The sequence below is a fragment of the Rhea americana genome, unplaced genomic scaffold, assembly GCF_003343005.1.
Source record: "Rhea americana isolate MKP2758 unplaced genomic scaffold, rheAme1 scaffold_290, whole genome shotgun sequence".
In the NCBI taxonomy this organism is placed as follows: Eukaryota; Metazoa; Chordata; class Aves; order Rheiformes; family Rheidae; genus Rhea; species Rhea americana.
Genome location: NW_028186413.1, coordinates 609,583 through 616,970, shown reverse-complemented (window position 1 = coordinate 616,970; position 7,388 = coordinate 609,583).

Genomic DNA, 7,388 nt, shown 5'->3' with positions numbered 1-7,388 from the left:
ATTTGCCTCCTCCCTCTTAGTCTCTTAAGAGATTATTAGCAAAAGAGGAATGGACAGTTGGATGTGACCTATGTCTGATCTTTGCTACTGAGAGTCCATGCAAGATACAGAGAGCATACAGGCAAATCTCTCATAGCAGAGAAGGTGAAAAATAGGAAACTTTGAACAGCTTAATTCTATTGCCCCCTGCATCTCAACTATTTTGACCAGATGGCTGTTTTTGCATTTGTCCTTCAAAGCCTGTGACTGATGAGAGACACTGGACATATTTTGTGAAAATCTGACAACCTGATGCCCGCTCCTGAGTTTATAACACTGGGTGCTATAATGATGGATAGCAGACTTGCGACTGTAAGTGCCAGTGTGATTTGGGCTTTCATTGTGAGAAGTCTTTATAGAAACAGCTGACAGTGACTGTTAGAGAGAGCTTGCAACAGAAAGTTCACCACTGTTTTTTTTTCCTAGCATACTTTGTTTGATTTTAATTAAGACATTTATTTCATTTTTTTATAATATTTTCACACATGGTAAGTTTAAGTGAGACCGTTTAAATGGATACAGAACTATTAAAACGTTTATTCACATCAAAATATTGTTTTATACTCACATAAAAGGATGATTCATAGGAGTGATCTGTGCCTAGACTTCAGGTGTTGTTCGGGATCCAAGGCAACCCTGGAATGAATCTTACGATTTGCAGTTTGGGAATAAAAGGATCTGCTCTGCATCGTTCCTTGAGCGAACTCTGATGGCTAACCCACAGGATAATTTTAGTATCACTGGGGACTTTTTTTCATTTTTGATGTCAACAAGATTTACAAAAGAGAGGTAAAACATATGCCCATGATGTTATTTATTTTAGAAATAAAACAGATGGCCTAGTAATCAGCAGGATCTCGGAAATCTGCATTYGTACAGAAAGTCTCTGGATTTATGTATTGGGCTGGGGTCTGCAGGGTGCCCTGTGTGAAGGAGGCCATGAGCTGCCCCTTGTTGGTCACAGCTGAGTCCAGCTGGCTTGGATGCCGGGTTGAGCACCTCACCATGCCCTGAACCCCAAGGGACCATGGCTGTGGAGAATCCTGTGCAGTAACAATGACACTAAGAAGCCCAGAGGAGCAGAGGAAACCCAKTAAGAAGTGAAGAGTGGCAGAAAAGAAAACGTTTTACCTCATCAAAGAAATTAGGAGAGACTGAGTATAATGTGTGGCAAAGACAAGAGAAGCTGAGACTGGGAAAAGGGAAGGAGAACATTTATTTGGCTTAAGTTAAGTCTGAGGAGAGGAGAACAAGGGTGTTTTCCTAAGTGTTTATTTAATTATTTTTTTCTTTTCCTCAGTCCTGGCATCAGTGATTAGAAGTTTTATGTTAACTGGTAATTAATTAAATTAAGTAAAAAATCCCTAAGTTGAGACTGTTCTACCTGCAACCATTTGTAGGACTTTGGAACATCTACATGTGATATTTGCCTTCCTGGCTGACAGCATGGGACTGAACCAGAGCCCCCAAATGCTGTTAATTATAGCACATTTTATGCTTTTTCATCAGATTTAWCCAATAACAAACTTTTCTTGGGGAATGTAAGCATTCTCTTGGAAAAGTTCCTCAGRTTCCAAATGGAATTGTAGTCAAAACATTAGAGGAATTTTCTAGAAAAAGTGGGAGAAGGCTACAAGAAGACAAAAATCTCATTGGAAGAGCACTGAACCATATATAACAGAGAGATACTCTAGCTCTGCAAGTCAGGTATATAACTCTTTTGGGTTCATGCCTTGGCCAAGAGACCCTTTGCTGTTCTGGAGTATGGCATTGCAGTCTTTCTCTTGGGTCTACTGGATGGCCTCCTGAACCAAATGTACAAGCTGTTAACTGATCATTAAAAGTTTGTAGCAGGAGCAGCAGTCATAACCTCCACAGTGCAGTGCAAATTTGGAGCTGTACCACATACTCGTGAGTGTATAACRCTTGTGACAGGTGAATTCAATCTAATGTGGATGAATGATAGCAGATCAAAATGGATCTGTTCAGCCTGAGGGAAATGGAAAGAACTACAGTGAGAGAAGTTGAAAGACATTGATAAAAAACATATGAGTGTTTCTTTGCTGAAAACATCAAAAGAAAATGCTAAGTTAAATTGACAAGGTGTATGCAAACAGAGCAAATAGCAAGGAGTGAAAAAAAAAACAAACCCAAGAGGAACAGATGTATTGTGATAGAGAGACATGAAGAGAATGCACATCTTGAAGAGCCGAGTAAGGACCTGAAATATAATAAATTGCACGATATTCAGAAATGTGAGTGTTTAGCCTCTCTGAAAATCATGTCAAAAGACTCCTGCTCAAGGGATTTTTCCGTTGTGTAAGAATACCCAGCAGGCTGAAGAAGTAGAAGGGAACTGAAATATATGAAAAGAAGTTTTCCARCATCAACACATTCAACACGATTGATTCAAAACAGAGCAAAGAACGGTATAAAAGAGAAGAGGTGATGGTCACTGTATAGAAGAAAAACAAATAAGTAGCTGGGAAGAACTATTGCTGTTGAACCCAAGTAAAGCAAAGATGAAAAGATACTTTGAACTTTATAGAATGCATTTTTCTTTCAGAAGCTTGATTCTCTTCTGTGCAAAACTGCACATGACACTGGTGCCACCAGCAAGAACAGTATTTGCAGWGCAGAATTCTTCTGTTTGGAAAACAGCTAGAATAATTGTGCCTCTCTGCTTAATATACTTATAAAAAAAATGAAAAAACCCAGACTTCTCAGTTCAGTCATTCTCAGTTTCTCTCTCTCTTCTAAACATTTCTTTTCCATTCTGTATAGCACCTTGCGGCCTTGTCACTTGGGTGAGATGTGAGATCTRTTGCCAGAATTGATTCATGAAGGCAGGGAAACAAGGCGCTGGTGTCAGGATGTGTTCAAGGAGAACTGCAAACAGAGATGAGGGAGTTCTGATGATTGATTATTAATACAATCACTGATCACTATCTCCRGGTTGTCTGTAGAGCTGAACAGTTCATTAACACAAAATGCATGACAATGAGGAGATAACTAGTTAATCYGCCTGTTAGGGATTGATCCTCTATTCTGGGTCACACCCTCAGCATCAAGCAGAGCTCACAGTTTGCTGTCCTTTTGTTTGAGTTGTTGACATGAGGTCTCATTTGGGACGGTATTAAAAGGAAAAAACCAAAAGGTGGTTGTTATTTGGGCAGTCTCTCTCTAGTTCTGAGCCCCAACGCACAAGTAAGCTGCACTTTCTGTTGTAAATCTCTTCTCTGTCAGGAGCACACAGAGAACGGTAATGAGGATGACTTCATGGAGTGGGGAGAATACTAAAACCACAGAAAATAAAGCAAACATGAACATGACTATTTTTACTGTAGAAATTAACCAGTTGACACTAAGTATTATATAAAACTTAACTGTAGGCTTTTCCTATATAAAATACTTTCATTGCTGTTCCACCATTCTCACAYTCGCAAGTTTCTTCTCTTACCTATATTAAAAAAAATCCCTGACTTTAAGCTTCAAATCCACGTTTTAGACATACAGTACTGAAACTGAGGGAACAATCGTAATGGAACAGAGAAGTGTTATCCTTCTTGAGGAGCAGCAGGTCAGCAAGGAAAATACTACTCACATTACCAATGTCACGCATCTTTTTGTGTCCCAGCCCCACAATTCTGGGTATGTTTACAATGACCTGTGCAAAAACAAAAATTTACGCTTTTTTAATACATATAAGATAAAATGGAAAACATATTTCTGAGATACCACTGGTGAGTTCAAGCTTGTGAAATTTGTTAGGCTGATATTCTCCAAAATGGGACTCACCAGCATGAGACCAGCATGTGCCTAGTCTGCTCCAGAAGATGTGCCAAGAACTTCTCCCTATGGTCTCTTTCTGTCTGGCATCTTTAGTCATTTATTTTCTTCTGAAGTTAGTTGTTCAAGAGAAGTTATATCTTTCTCATTGAAAACTAGAGAACCACTACTGCAGGAGTTCAGAAGCTATGACAAATGCCTGTGAAATGAGTGACCTGTTTATGATACCTCAATCTATTTGTTTTGGAGCAGGGGATAAATCTCCTCTCTGAGGCTTCAAATTATTGTGACCATTCAGGAAAATGGTCAGTATGTAACCTAACCGTGCTCAAGTTCTCTGTTTCATGTCTCCCTCTGGATTCATCTTTTGAACTTATGCCCTTACTCTTGTACCTGTTCCTGTCTTTAACTTTCATCACTATTTTATTATTTTAGCTTTTACCCCTTGAAAGTACTTGGGACCTGACTTTGTGCCCCTCTCTGCTTCCTGAGGAGCTACTTATCTATGAGAGCAGAAATTTAGACTTCTCCAACAGGTGTAAAGGCTTTATGGTATTAAAGAATCTGAATCTGAAAAAAAAAATAGTTTTAACATCTTGATGTAGAATGCGCAGCAGCATACAGGGATTTGACCAAAGGTTGTAACCGTGGCAAGACTGTGAACAGTTTAAGGGAGGGAGGTAAAATTTTAGTGTGTTATGTTAGAAAATTTTTGATTTTAGTTTCTGCTTTGCTTTGTCTATTTTTCTTATCTGACTTTCTGTTTCCTCTCAGTAATTTTATCTGTAACATGTGTTGTCTTGCTTGCCTTAAAACTGTAGTGATATTCCCTTGGTTAATAAGGGCTGTGCAGGACATAAAAACAGAACAGTTGGTAAAGAGATTTTGATCAAAATTCTGTGCATTTCTTCTTCCTGCAGCTCTGCTTTCTGAATAGCTCTTTTTCTAGTATTGACAGTTTTGTTATGTATCTTTTATTATAATACACGGTTGCATATTCTTTAGGAGGAACAACTGCTTAGTACTGGGCAGTCTGAAAGTGGTCRCTGTGGAGGGCAATCTTGCTTTCTTTTGCAAACAGTTTGATTGAGTCTTTTCTTAAAGGGATAAGAGAGGAATGAAGATTTGTAGCTTGTGTATTCCCAGTCCCATGCCCTCCCTGACCCCCAAATTTCCTGAATTCACAAAATATTTCAGGACAGATCCAGTTAACCTTACCTGGGAAGTTACATTTAAACATGCTCATGTRACTCTATCAATAAGGACCCAAAGGAAGTCTGTATGATACAAGCATTAAGCCAKATAACTTTTCTTTTTCCTATGAGAAAGAATTCCTGTTCTCAGCATTTTTTAGTCTTTTTCTACCCTTTCCCGCAGGTATAACCAAAGACTAGAAGAAGAGCTGAATGTTTTTGGATTTCACAGTAGATCCGTGATTTAAGGACAGAGAATGATGTTTGCTTTGCGATGAGAACTGGACATTTTTATGGCTGGGAGAAGATGTTAAGCTTCTGATAAAAAGAATATTCTATTTTCTTTTTGATTAGAATTTTTTTCCCTTTTCTACAGATACAACCTTTTGTACTATTTGTGAAATAATATCAAAGCCAAACAATCTGTTGAAAGACCTGAGGTATTTGAGGAACAACATAAAGCTTGCTCTTCCTTCCAATTATTATATTCACTGTGAAGAATCTACACTACCTCCTTTAAATCTTTACTGAACCTGATCACAYGGGGAAGCTGATTGATAAGGTGTCGGAGAACTGAACTTTATGGCCTAGCACCAGACCTCTATCAAGTGTGGGAAGGGAGGTGTGCCACAAATAGAGCTGTCACTGCCACAATCCCTCTATTAAATCTTTAAAACTAGCAAATTTATAGCCTGGAGGAAGGGGCATGGAATGATCCACACATACAGATTGAATATGGAAGGAAAATAATTTGAAACTACAGTTAGTTGTTGGCAGGAGATTTGAACTCTAGTGAACAAACCCATCTGAGCTCAGTTGGGAAAAGTGTGTGGTTGTGCTGCCTTTCATCAGCTTGTGACAAGCTGAAAAGCAAGCTAAATCTTCTAGTACAGAAGCATTAAATTCAGTCTTTTTTTATTCAGAGCATGAAACCATGAGAACAAAAGGAACAGATGTGAGCTTCTTTTTGTGCCAAAATAAGAAAAAAGGGAAAAAAAAAAAGAAAGAAAAAGAAAGAAAAAACTGTAGAAAAGAAACATGCATGTACATAGACAGTAGTAGAGAAGAGGACTAACTTCACTTACATTTCATGGCCTCATGCACTGGCAGCTGGAGCATCTTATSCTCCATCAGGGAAAACAGGTTTGAGGTGTCATGAGCCTGTAACCTACCTTGAAGAACTCCCTCAAATCYGCTGTATACCAGAAGGCTGAGGTAATGGTACAGGTACAGCTAAGAGGTACTGTGATTATCAAGAGAGGTCATGAGCCCAAAATGAGTGTGAAGACATTTGTCTTTTCGAATGAGGCTATGCCATGGATGTCTGCTGTCAACACAATTCCACTGAACCAGCACAAATAAAAAATAAATAAAAAAAAAAAAAAGTCACATTTGAAACATCTAGACAAAGAAAAATCGGGTTATTCTACAGTTTCTGGTAATAAACAGAATATAGCAGAACATAATAAACAGGCTAACACTTACACACARTAACACTTCATAATACAGCCTGTCTTGTGCATTTTACCTTTTTCAGTTCTGTGAACTGTATTGTAAATTTAGTGAGCTAGAATCGTCATACAACTTCTCCAAAGCATGTGCATGATTTCAGTTGTGCTATCTGTTTCTGTGTCTGCTCAGAGATGTAATATTAGCTATGTCTGAACTGCTGAAATAATCCACCTGTTCCCTGGCTCTCAGGCCAACTGAAACAAAGCAGCCCTGCCTAACTGTTTGGAGTAGACAGCTCCTGCCCATAGCTCACGGTGCTTTTCAATGACCTCTCCTAGAGTCTATGTGTAACTCCTGTGATCTGAGCAATACCCTTTTCTGTGAATTTCTTCTTAGCTGAAGTGCCTGAAATAAKATGGAGAATAGGTTACAGGCCTTTGGAATGATATTTTCAAAGCATGCCTATTTAACCATTGGTTGCATGGTGCTAGGGATGAGATGAATGTTTAGTGGTCTCTGAGCCTGATAGATTTTATGGGATAATGGTAGAATAATGTTGAGATAAAGTTGGAGGGTCTGGAAACTTAACAAACATAGCAGGATGGCTTAGRGAACAAGGGTCTGAGTATGAACTTAGAACTACACTACAGTGGAGATGCATCCTTGTTGTTCATCAAAAAAAGTCAGATTTTTGTTTCAGTAGGAGAACTGTCTATTCTATTAGACTGCTGTCTTCAGTAACTGAAGAAAATATGAATATTCAGAAGCCAAGAACAATATAAGTGACTTTATATTAAGACCCCAAATGTACTCCTTACTATGATTAATTTTTAAGTTTAAGCAATTACTGAAGTATACTGKTATATACTTCAGAAAGAGGGTAGAACAACTAAAAAAATTACCAAATGTAAGGTG